The sequence below is a fragment of the Lampetra planeri genome, chromosome 76 (genome assembly GCF_965212315.1).
Source record: "Lampetra planeri chromosome 76, kcLamPlan1.2.h2, whole genome shotgun sequence".
NCBI classification, from domain to species: domain Eukaryota; kingdom Metazoa; phylum Chordata; class Hyperoartia; order Petromyzontiformes; family Petromyzontidae; genus Lampetra; species Lampetra planeri.
Window position 1 is genome coordinate 2,210,151 of NC_136181.1, and position 13,080 is coordinate 2,223,230.

The window sequence follows — 13,080 nt, forward strand, 5'->3', positions numbered from 1 at the left end:
TGTCGGCGAGGGGAGACCGAGGCACCTCTCGCCTACCACATCGCACTCCAGGCACTTGCGAACTCGGTGTTTCCCAGCATGGATGAGATGGGGCGGGATTCCCTCATCTTGGAGAAACTGTTGTCGCTGGCCCAGGAGTTTCATATCGTCCTGCCCACCTTGGAGGATGATGACCTGACGTCCCTCAAAATCGCTCGGTGCCTGGAGGCACATCTCAACATCCGGCGGCGTGCCGGCGTTGTGGCGAGCACGGGACCGCTGTTACTCGTCCCGCCACACAGTGGACGATGGCCGAGGGAGACCGTCAGGGCGGGAGAGACCGGCCAAGGGGGCCCTTTCCTCGCCGGCGGGACGGCCCAATCCGGTGTTTCAAGTGCGGCCTGCCGGGACTTGTATTCATGGGGTGCCACGCTCCACAAGGAGGACCCTCCACATCGGCGCAATCGGCGGATCGTCACTCCTTCATTTCGCTGGGTCCTCAGGCAGGTCGTGGTGCACTTTACACACAACCCTCTATTGCACCTCACCCATTGGATTCGGAGTCGCGTGCCGGGGATTTGTCAGGGTTCGTCGTTTGCCGATCGGGTCCTTGCGGGCGACCGTTGGCCGCGGCGTCCCGCGCAATTATCAGCCCTGGCACATCGCATAATCGCTGCAGCGGCGGGCTCGTTGGCCATTATCGGGACCGTCGAGGGGGTCGACGTGCGCAGTCCTTGTGAATTATTGGCCAATTATCAGCGACATTCAATTGACGGGCCCGATCCTCGTTTCTAAATCCCTAGCTGTACCCTTCCTGCTAGGGACGGATTTTGGCGGAAAAATGCCACAAAAAATCCTGATGGATCAGGGATGCATAAAGCTACCATCACGCCGCCGAATGGAGTTTTTGTCATCGCCCACTCTATTTCGCACGGCGAACGAATCGGTCCTGGCGATGGCCAACCAATCCATTAAAATCCCCCCCGGTGCACAGATGCTCATCCCCTTATGCCTGAAAAAACAACTCGACCCCAATTCAATCATAGGGGGAATGATATTAGCCCCCTCTACCAAGGCGAACCGTAGCCATAATTTGCTGTACGCACAGACGTTCATGGCGGGCGATCAAAAACCCTTCATCCAAGTTTTGAATGTCGGTTCTGAGGCGTTCGTAATACAAGAGGGCACCACTTTGGCTCACGCATCCTCCGCGTGTTATCAGGGGGAAAATTCTGGGACCATGGGTATTGCAGTGTCTGTGAGGCAGGGCGAAAATGCGTGCCGCAGTGATTGGACGTGCTCTGCGACGAGAGCAATGATTTATCTGTGTCACAGAGACTCGAGTTATGCACCCTTTTGAATAAGTTCTCCGACGTTTTTAGCAAAACAAAATTCGATATTGGCTGCACGCCGCTCTTACACCACCACATCGATACAGGAGACTCTGCCCTCATTTGGCAAAAACCGTAATTGCTTGAGTCCCACTGAGAAGGGCCATGTACGCCACGTGGTGGACGAGATGTTGGCCGCCAACATTATTTCTCCGTCCAATAGTCCGTGGGGGGCGCCCATTGTGCTTGTTAAAAAGCGGGGCAGGAGTTTTTAAAAGGGCGGAATGTTGTGTCCTAGCCTTCTTCCATCATTGATATATAATGAATGAAAACACACCAAGAAGCAGCAGGCTGCAAAACACCAGGTGTTGTTGAGTAATGAACTGAAGGAGGGCTAGGATGGCAGAATTTGCAACCTTGCTTCAAGGAAAGATAAGGCCTGATAAACGACACCTGTCACCCGTGCTGGGCAGAGACAGTGGGAGAGTCAGCCAGACAGAGTTAAGGCAAAAAGCCCAACCATCTATGACCTCAGCACATGGGCGAATAATGGGGCAGTGTCGACTCGAAGGCAATGGAAGGAAGCAGAGGCGCCTTTGTCTGGATCACGGCCACAGAAGGCCGGGGGGTCATCACTGATTGTGTGTTTAGGGATTTCGAGCTAATTGGAACACGTGCACACAGGGAGGAGAAATACGCCTTGTTCTCCTGCAGCTGAGGGAGCCAAGATAAACCCAGCTCAAGGTTGTGTACACAGGGGAGGGAGCTGATAAACAACCCTGTGCGTCTGAACGTGAGGGGGCCTTTGACCTGAAATTAAGAATAACACTCCCAGAGCAGAAGGTTGGATGGCCACAGTGAGACGAATAAGAGCGTTGTATATCTCAAGGATGCAGACTCAGCTGAATAACAAGGCTGCGGGGGTCACCAGAAGTTCGCGTTCGCCTAGTTAAGACGAAAAGCTCAATTATTCTGTATTGCTATTAAAGTAACGTTAAAGTCAGAATTTAACAACAGGGTAGGCTAAAGTTATTGATATTCACACCCACTCCAATTAAACCAGGCCACAAGTTACGCCTACTGAACCATCACCATCATTAAGTCAATATGAAATGTTATTTCCATACTTTAATACTTTTTATACAACTCGACCCGAAGCATATGACAATCAGAACCTTCCTAAGTCAAAATTGAATCGCACCCAGACAGGAGCGAATAGTCGATATAAGGTTGAAGAGGGAAGGAAATTAAGAGCACGGCGAACTGCAAACGTAAGCAAAAAGCCGGGAACAACACACCAACCCAGCGACCCACCAGCCCAGCAACAGCGAGTCGGGCTTCGACAGGCCATAAAAGTAGAAATAATAACTCCCGGGGTCAGGGGACATCAGAAGAAGCAGGCAGACAAAAACCAGAACTGACTCCAAGGTTCAACCGCCCTCACCTACAAGGAGTGACGGAAATTAATGAGGCCTTGAGTTAACGGCGTCAGCTGGACAGCAACAACAACGGCGAGCAGAGACAGAGTGAGGCAAAGACTGCGAGGCTATGAAATGCAACTTCATGTCAGTAAAGCCCTGACCAACAAGTTAAGTTAAAGACATCACAATACATAATATCGTACATAACATCAATGTTAACGCTATTCACCGTCAACTATATTCCGCTTATATAACCATGCAGACACCAAGGAATACGAATTCCTAGGATCAAGAAACTTACCCCTTAACCTAAGATATCGGAAATAAATTAATAATAATAAGCCTATGCATGAAAAGACAAAAGTAAAACTTATGAAAAGCCAGGATAGCGGGATAAATCACCACCAGGTCGAAATAAAATACATAATAAAAGAGCGATGTTAAACCCAGGGTCGGAGAGAAGGGAGATCCCGGCCGTCTTTGTATCTCCGCAGCGCGGGATAGGAGTGTATACGCTCGGGGAAACACCTCCACTTGAGTCAAGCACCACGATGGGAAATGACAGACCTTAGGTTACATACAGAATCATAACTGTGAAATGGTAAGGGACAAATGTTAAACTTTTTCCCATTTCTTTGTGCGTCAGTGAGGGTCGGAGGGAGTGTGCCCCTCCCTCCAAGTGGTGCAACACGGACAAAGGTGCCTATGAGACGATTTGTAACGTCTGTGTTTTGGTTCATGAAGAAGGCCAAACAAGAGATAATATCGCACCCAGACAGAGAGACGACCTCGAGGCAATTTGTAACACCTGATTGTTTGCTCGTGGATTTTATGGAGGGAATATGACAACGGAATATACCGTGGGTGAGGCACACAAGGACACACGGACGTACGGACACACACATGGACACACCTACACACGGACAGATCCTGACACAGTAAATCAAAAGAAACCCCGCCTTGTGGGCAGGGTCTAAAGGGATTTTTCGGCATAAAAGAAAGGACCCTGAGCATTGGAAATCAGTTCGACCAGGAGGGTCAACTCATCAGCCGAGTTCGACCAGTGGGTCGGCTCAGGAGCTCGACCGGGAGGGTCGGCTCAGGAGTTCGACCGGGAGGGTCGACTCAGGAGCGAGCTGCGACCAGCGGGTCGGCTCGACTCATCTTCAGCTCGACCGGGAGGGTCGACTCAGGAGCGAGCTGCGACCAGCGGGTCGGCTCGACTCTTCAGCTCGTCTGGGACTCAGCCGAGTTCGATCGGCTCTCAGGGCTCGACTCAAGCGGCTCCCCATCTCCTCTGCAGGCGGGCCCGCTTGACAGCTCAACTCGGCCTGCGTGGGTCAACCTCTGCCGAGTCGGAGGTCTCTGCTGCTGCGAGAATCGCGGTTTGGCAACGAGGCTCTGTGCTTCCCCTGGTTGACGACCCAACATTGCACGCTGCGAGCGAGCTGTGGGCGCCACCTACCGACCGGGTTCCGAACTACGACAGCGTATCAACAGGCATCCAACCAATTCACCACGGCGACAGGGGAGCGACTGATACGTATGACGCGCACCGCCCCCTCACCACACGACCACCAGGCGTCTGTTTGACATAAAGAACCGACTCCGAACACTGACTATTCAAGACAACTCTTACCACTCAAAAACACTCGAGACCGAGTGATGGCCATCCGTCGTTTATAAGAGTATTCGTAATTTTTATCTTTAATATTTAGTGGGCTGTACTCTTAATCGCATAAATTCCCAACAGATCCATCAATACGAATTGATTCTTGGCACCTCCTTCCGCCAAGCCACGCTCACGTGGGGAGTGGTGGCCCACCAGATCCTTATCAGGTGATCTGGTCCCCAACTAGTAAACTTAGTATAAGATAACGATCTTCGGAAAAGGAGCACCGTCGCAGGCCCTTACTCTGAGCCATTCTGTTGTCAGATAACCTGCCGATGTATCTGTTGAGATTGGTGCCTTTAAGAATAATAACTGTGTTGATTGTGTTTTTTTATCGCCGTATAATCTTTGAAGTATCTTTCAGTCATAATCGCCGCACGTACTCGCATCCTCTACAGAATATTCAACTGTCCCGTGACCCAAGGTGCTAACAACGTGATAAGGGTTGCGTATGATCAATAAGGAGGGCGGTACTGCGTGAACAATATGGAGTATAATCATTAATTAACGTTAAGGTTTTTCTTAGCATAGTGTTTGCATGTTTTAACGACTCTCTCTCACTAACAACCATCGCGTTATGCGGGATACATGTGCCGTTGTCAAAGTGAAATCAGACAATCATTGATGATACTGTATTGATGCCGTGTTGACGTTCCGGGATTGAGAGTTCGCATACTATATCATAGTTGAGGTTGAATTAGTAATAAATTGATTAATACAGAAGTGGTTGTGTGATTCTTTCCTGAAATCTATGCATAAGATCTGCTTCTGCGTTGAGATCTGAACTTGGTGACCTTAATAAACACACTAATACATACTCAGTAAATGTTAAAGCGATAACAGGGTGAACCGGGGACCTAAAATATAAGCGAGAATGAGACGAACCTAGACAACGATGCCGAGTTAATCTAAGTTAATCTTGCATACTTACACCACACCTGCATAACTGCATACGATTAATTGCCTTATTCCGATCGATAACCCACCCTCGTCACCGAGGCGGGGTCTGGTTATCATTACGACTTGCATTATCATAATTACACCCACTCGCATAATTACCACGATTACCTCTCGAATTGGCATAATTAAAAGTGCATAATTACATAAATTAACATATTTCCGGATAATTACACATTTGGCCAAAATTCATTTGATTATTATTATTTTCACTGAATATTCATAACCCACATATACAACATAATAATTTCACCCACGCACGCATACAACACATCAAAATTTTCATAACCAACATATACAACATAATGGGGGCTCGTCCGGGATTTCTCGCAGACAGTTTATGCATGAATTCAGGAACGAATCACTGTTGTGTTAATCAAAGTGTTGTGGACTAACGTTGCCTTGTGATTATAAACGGGGGTATATACGCGCTCTGAAGGGAAATACCAGAGTAGCAGAGTATAACAAAGACAGCTGGGCTGAGATTATTTGCTCGAGTTGAACTGACGCATCCTGTGATACAATTGTTTATAAGTACTCTGAAAAGGAATGTCAAAGTAACTCCTGCCACTTGAGATGATAGGATTAAGAATAATTTTTGAATGGGTGACGGGGTACGGGGAACTCGTATTAAAACGTACCGACCAATCTGTTACAAAGCAGTACAGTCAGAGAGACATATGGGAAGGGAGCTGTATCGATAACACGAACACACCTCGGGGGAAACTAATTGACTGGATAAAATGTAACAAAGGCGAACACGATGCAAAAACTACAGGAAAGGCAGGACAGGACTCATTCCTTTTCACACAGGCATACAGACAGGGATTGTGGAATGAAGGAAAATTCGGAAAGGAAACAGGAGAGAAATCGTCTCTAATAAACGAGGAAAAATGTCCTCACACCATCGTAAGGGAGGAGAAATCAGGGCTCGCGACACCAGCGAAACTCACAGACGTGGATCCACAGAATAAAGATGGAAGTAACATTAAATCACACTCATTCGAGAGAAGGGACGGAGAGATACATATGCAAACAAAAACATGTGAGATTGACAACTTCACAGATAGAGGGAAGCAAAATGTTAAAGTAAAGTCGACAGGACGTGCTCCGCTAAGGGCAGAGGCAAAAACTGAAGGGAAATGGCAACACGAGCGACACGGCATTGGGCGCGCACACAGAAAATGCACACCGATTAATCACGCCCGACACAGAACAGATAAAAGTTACAGATTGCCTGATGATAACTTGTTTAATGATGACGCTGACAGCGATCAACTTTCGGAATACTTATTCAACAGTAAAACCCTTAAATTGATGGACAAGGCTCTAGTCAGAATTCCCGATTTTGACCCCCACAATAAGACTATGGATATCCACACACATATCGCGACAGTGGAAGAGGAGGCAATGATTAGAGGGCTGATGAGACGGGATGAAAAAGCGAGTTTGTTGAAACGAAGCTTAAATAAAGATTCTATCCCATGGGTAAAGTCACTACCACACAAGGTTAGAAATGATTTTAAACAACTGAGCCTGGCAGTGATTCGGAAGTTTGGAGAATATTCGACACTCACTGAGGGGTTTTATGCTGTAAAATCGATGACCCAGGGCATGGACCAAGATCCACGTGACTACCTCGTGCAATTTAAAAGAGCGTATTACGCTGGCGATGTGAATCAATACCACGAAGGAGATAAAATGTTCCAAATTATGTTTTTTGAATCCTTGAGCCCAGAGATTACAGAAAGGGTGAGAATGGTTTTGAATCCAGAAACCGCATCCTTACGCCGCATAGAGAGCAAGGCGTACATGGCATGGTTATACAGAGCTAAGAATCATAATTCGGATCCAGAACACAGGGAGAGGGATAAAGAACCCAGCCTCTCAGAGAGGAATAAAAATCACCGAGCAGTCCCACAATGCAGGACGGAGCAAACACGCACGCACACATGGCAAAATAACCCAGAGAGAGGTTGGCACGAGAATGAGAGCGGCACAAAGCCGAACATTCAGAGGAATCGTAGGAGGGAGAGGTTCAGAACAGAACCATACCAACACCCCATGCCACGACACACGCAAGGCCAAAGTTGCACACTAAGATGGCGAGATAACCATCCAGCGGGAAGGTACACAGACTGCGGAGGTATGGATGCGAACATGCAGGAGAATCGTAGGAGGGAGAGGTTCAGAGCAGAACCATATCAACACCCCATCCCACGACACACGCAAGGTTCAAATTACGCACAGAGATGGCAAGATAACCACCTAGCGGGAAGGTGTTACACAGACCGCGGAGGTATGGATGCGAACATTCAGAGGAATCGCAGGATGGGAGGTCAAACACAATCGATCCAATTCCGACCAATTCCTCCACCGGCTATACCAGGAGGGAATAGAGGAATAACACAGAATGCGGTCCAAAGACATGATAAACAACCCACAGTGAGCGCGAGCGAGCGGCCAACACGCGCCCCACCCGCCGAGGTATTAAACCCGAAGCTCAATGAGAAATACAGGCAGGCTGCAAGTGACAGTGCTCCCGTAAATGACGCGCGGATCGAATACAAGGACAGGGTTGCATTGAAGCGTGATCGGACAGTACAAAAACCGACAGTAGGGACACGCCCTGAGGAGCGCAGGCATGAGCCGTTGAATGGAAAATATCCAAGGGAAACCAAAATTTATGTGGATCGGAGTGCTAAAATGGAGACGAATGTCCATGACGTATCGGGAATGGTGTTGGAATCCAACACACTCGTAAAAACAAAAGAGGGCAACATTACGAGGGACAGAATTAAATCGACACACTGACTCGGCAAATGTGCATGTAATCGCAGAGAGAGCGAATGCCAGTGATGACGGAGTACAGAAGTTGGTTGTGTGTGCGAATTCTGATTATGTGCAGCACAATTTTACACCACACACTCCCACGACGCGAGAGAGTGAGAGGGGAAATTACAAAAACGAACCGGAAAACCGTGATCGAATGATCAAAGTGATAAGTGGTAAACCAGACACTCGGAACTTGGTAAAAAGATTGCAAGGATGTAACAGGAGGGAATTAACGCAAAAATGCGTTCGAAACCGCTACCTAGCGTTTCCCAGGATTTAGCAAAAACAAAAAAAAATTAATATCCGTCGGAGTTATGAGGGATGAGAACCATGTAACTGGTGATATCGATGTTAAAGTTTTGTTGTATTTTTTTTTGCTTATTTCAAATGTAACCATGTTACGATTGTGATACATATGCGCGCGTCGTAAGAAATAACCGCCGAGAGTGAGGGCGGCTTATAGATTCATAACACAAAAAAGGGGCATTTACTTGGTTTGGAAATTCGCCAGTGGCCAAATCGACCCCTGATAATTTTCAAACGGGCGGATTGTTGTGTCTATTTTTTTTAATTAAGAACAATTCAAAAAAATATAATAATTTTTTTTAATCTATATATATACCTTTTTAATTAATTAATGAAAACAACTCACTTCTCCTCACAAGAACACCAGGAATCCATGAAACATGGAGGGCGGTTAAAATGTTGAGAGTTCGGTCATAAAGAGGTCATGGACATCCAAATGGACAAAAGATGTATGGACTAGCCTCCCAAGACATCTGGAGATATACAGATAAGGGCAGAATAAATAACGGTTGAAACTTAGCGTTTTCTTAACGTTTTCCTTACCGAAAAGTAGAAACTTAACAAAGATAATTAACCAACAAACAATAATTTTATTATTATATGTTTCCTACCTACACGACCTTCCAAAAAAAAATAAAAATAAAACTAAAGAGTACGAATTCCAGAAAGCTTAAGTGGAAACATAATAACGCTTAACCTTAGGACATAAAAAAATTAACTCAGAATAAACACCAATCTCTGGGGAACTAAACTAATGGGCATATCACACTACAATAATGTGTAACATGTTTTCCAGGAAATGGCAGCCCTCCTGCTCACGCTCCTGCTAACGTACCTTGCCAAGCTAGAAGGGAGCCAAGGCCTGATGATGCCACCCAAGAATAACCGTAGAAACTATCTTTTAACGATATCTCCTATAACACGTAGTCAATAGAATAATTTCTCCCTCCCTTATCGTTTTACCTTCCTTTAGAATATATATTTTTTTTCCTTCCCTCTCTCCTGTCACATATAACCATGTTAAGTTGTGACACGTACGCGCGCGTTGTAAGGAAATAGCAGCAAAACTTGAGGACAATCGATGGTTCATGATGGAAGAAGGGTATACATATTTTTTTTAAAAATAACCCGTGGCCATTTGACCACTGGTCATTTTTAAAAGAGCGGAATGTTGTGTCCTAGCCTTCTTCCATCATTGATATATAATGAATGAAAACACACCAAGAAGCAGCAGGCTGCAAAACACCAGGTGTTGTTGAGTAATGAACTGAAGGAGGGCTAGGATGGCAGAATTTGCAACCTTGCTTCAAGGAAAGATAAGGCCTGATAAACGACACCTGTCACCCGTGCTGGGCAGAGACAGTGGGAGAGTCAGCCAGACAGAGTTAAGGCAAAAAGCCCAACCATCTATGACCTCAGCACATGGGCGAATAATGGGGCAGTGTCGACTCGAAGGCAATGGAAGGAAGCAGAGGCGCCTTTGTCTGGATCACGGTCACAGAAGGCCGGGGGGTCATCACTGATTGTGTGTTTAGGGATTTCGAGCTAATTGGAACACGTGCACACAGGGAGGAGAAATACGCCTTGTTCTCCTGCAGCTGAGGGAGCCAAGATAAACCCAGCTCAAGGTTGTGTACACAGGGGAGGGAGCTGATAAACAACCCTGTGCGTCTGAACGTGAGGGGGCCTTTGACCTGAAATTAAGAATAACACTCCCAGAGCAGAAGGTTGGATGGCCACAGTGAGACGAATAAGAGCGTTGTATATCTCAAGGATGCAGACTCAGCTGAATAACAAGGCTGCGGGGGTCACCAGAAGTTCGCGTTCGCCTAGTTAAGACGAAAAGCTCAATTATTCTGTATTGCTATTAAAGTAACGTTAAAGTCAGAATTTAACAACAGGGTAGGCTAAAGTTATTGATATTCACACCCACTCCAATTAAACCAGGCCACAAGTTACGCCTACTGAACCATCACCATCATTAAGTCAATATGAAATGTTATTTCCATACTTTAATACTTTTTATACAACTCGACCCGAAGCATATGACAATCAGAACCTTCCTAAGTCAAAATTGAATCGCACCCAGACAGGAGCGAATAGTCGATATAAGGTTGAAGAGGGAAGGAAATTAAGAGCACGGCGAACTGCAAACGTAAGCAAAAAGCCGGGAACAACACACCAACCCAGCGACCCACCAGCCCAGCAACAGCGAGTCGGGCTTCGACAGGCCATAAAAGTAGAAATAATAACTCCCGGGGTCAGGGGACATCAGAAGAAGCAGGCAGACAAAAACCAGAACTGACTCCAAGGTTCAACCACCCTCACCTACAAGGAGTGACGGAAATTAATGAGGCCTTGAGTTAACGGCGTCAGCTGGACAGCAACAACAACGGCGAGCAGAGACAGAGTGAGGCAAAGACTGCGAGGCTATGAAATGCAACTTCATGTCAGTAAAGCCCTGACCAACAAGTTAAGTTAAAGACATCACAATACATAATATCGTACATAACATCAATGTTAACGCTATTCACCGTCAACTATATTCCGCTTATATAACCATGCAGACACCAAGGAATACGAATTCCTAGGATCAAGAAACTTACCCCTTAACCTAAGATATCGGAAATAAATTAATAATAATAAGCCTATGCATGAAAAGACAAAAGTAAAACTTATGAAAAGCCAGGATAGCGGGATAAATCACCACCAGGTCGAAATAAAATACATAATAAAAGAGCGATGTTAAACCCAGGGTCGGAGAGAAGGGAGATCCCGGCCGTCTTTGTATCTCCGCAGCGCGGGATAGGAGTGTATACGCTCGGGGAAACACCTCCACTTGAGTCAAGCACCACGATGGGAAATGACAGACCTTAGGTTACATACAGAATCATAACTGTGAAATGGTAAGGGACAAATGTTAAACTTTTTCCCATTTCTTTGTGCGTCAGTGAGGGTCGGAGGGAGTGTGCCCCTCCCTCCAGGTGGTGCAACACGGACAAAGGTGCCTATGAGACGATTTGTAACGTCTGTGTTTTGGTTCATGAAGAAGGCCAAACAAGAGATAATATCGCACCCAGACAGAGAGACGACCTCGAGGCAATTTGTAACACCTGATTGTTTGCTCGTAGATTTTATGGAGGGAATATGACAACGGAATATACCGTGGGTGAGGCACACAAGGACACACGGACGTACGGACACACACATGGACACACCTACACACGGACAGATCCTGACACAGTAAATCAAAAGAAACCCCGCCTTGTGGGCAGGGTCTAAAGGGATTTTTCGGCATAAAAGAAAGGACCCTGAGCATTGGAAATCAGTTCGACCAGGAGGGTCAACTCATCAGCCGAGTTCGACCAGTGGGTCGGCTCAGGAGCTCGACCGGGAGGGTCGGCTCAGGAGTTCGACCGGGAGGGTCGACTCAGGAGCGAGCTGCGACCAGCGGGTCGGCTCGACTCATCTTCAGCTCGACCGGGAGGGTCGACTCAGGAGCGAGCTGCGACCAGCGGGTCGGCTCGACTCATCTTCAGCTCGACCGGGAGGGTCGACTCAGGAGCGAGCTGCGACCAGCGGGTCGGCTCGACTCTTCAGCTCGTCTGGGACTCAGCCGAGTTCGATCGGCTCTCAGGGCTCGACTCAAGCGGCTCCCCATCTCCTCTGCAGGCGGGCAAGACCCGCTCGACAGCTCAACTCGGCCTGCGTGGGTCAACCTCTGCCGAGTCGGAGGTCTCTGCTGCCGCGAGAATCGCGGTTTGGCGACGAGGCTCTGTGCTTCCCCTGGTTGACGACCCAACATTGCACGCTGCGAGCGAGCTGTGGGCGCCACCTACCGACCGGGTTCCGAACTACGACAGCGTATCAACAGGCATCCAACCAATTCACCACGGCGACAGGGGAGCGACTGATACGTATGACGCGCACCGCCCCCTCACCACACGACCACCAGGCGTCTGTTTGACATAAAGAACCGACTCCGAACACTGACTATTCAAGACAACTCTTACCACTCAAAAACACTCGAGACCGAGTGATGGCCATCCGTCGTTTATAAGAGTATTCGTAATTTTTATCTTTAATATTTAGTGGGCTGTACTCTTAATCGCATAAATTCCCAACAGATCCATCAATACGAATTGATTCTTGGCACCTCCTTCCGCCAAGCCACGCTCACGTGGGGAGTGGTGGCCCACCAGATCCTTATCAGGTGATCTGGTCCCCAATTAGTAAACTTAGTATAAGATAACGATCTTCGGAAAAGGAGCACCGTCGCAGGCCCTTACTCCGAGCCATTCTGTTGTCAGATAACCTGCCGATGTATCTGTTGAGATTGGTGCCTTTAAGAATAATAACTGTGTTGATTGTGTTTTTTTATCGCCGTATAATCTTTGAAGTATCTTTCAGTCATAATCGCCGCACGTACTCGCATCCTCTACAGAATATTCAACTGTCCCGTGACCCAAGGTGCTAACAACGTGATAAGGGTTGCGTATGATCAATAAGGAGGGCGGTACTGCGTGAACAATATGGAGTATAATCATTAATTAACGTTAAGGTTTTTCTTAGCATAGTG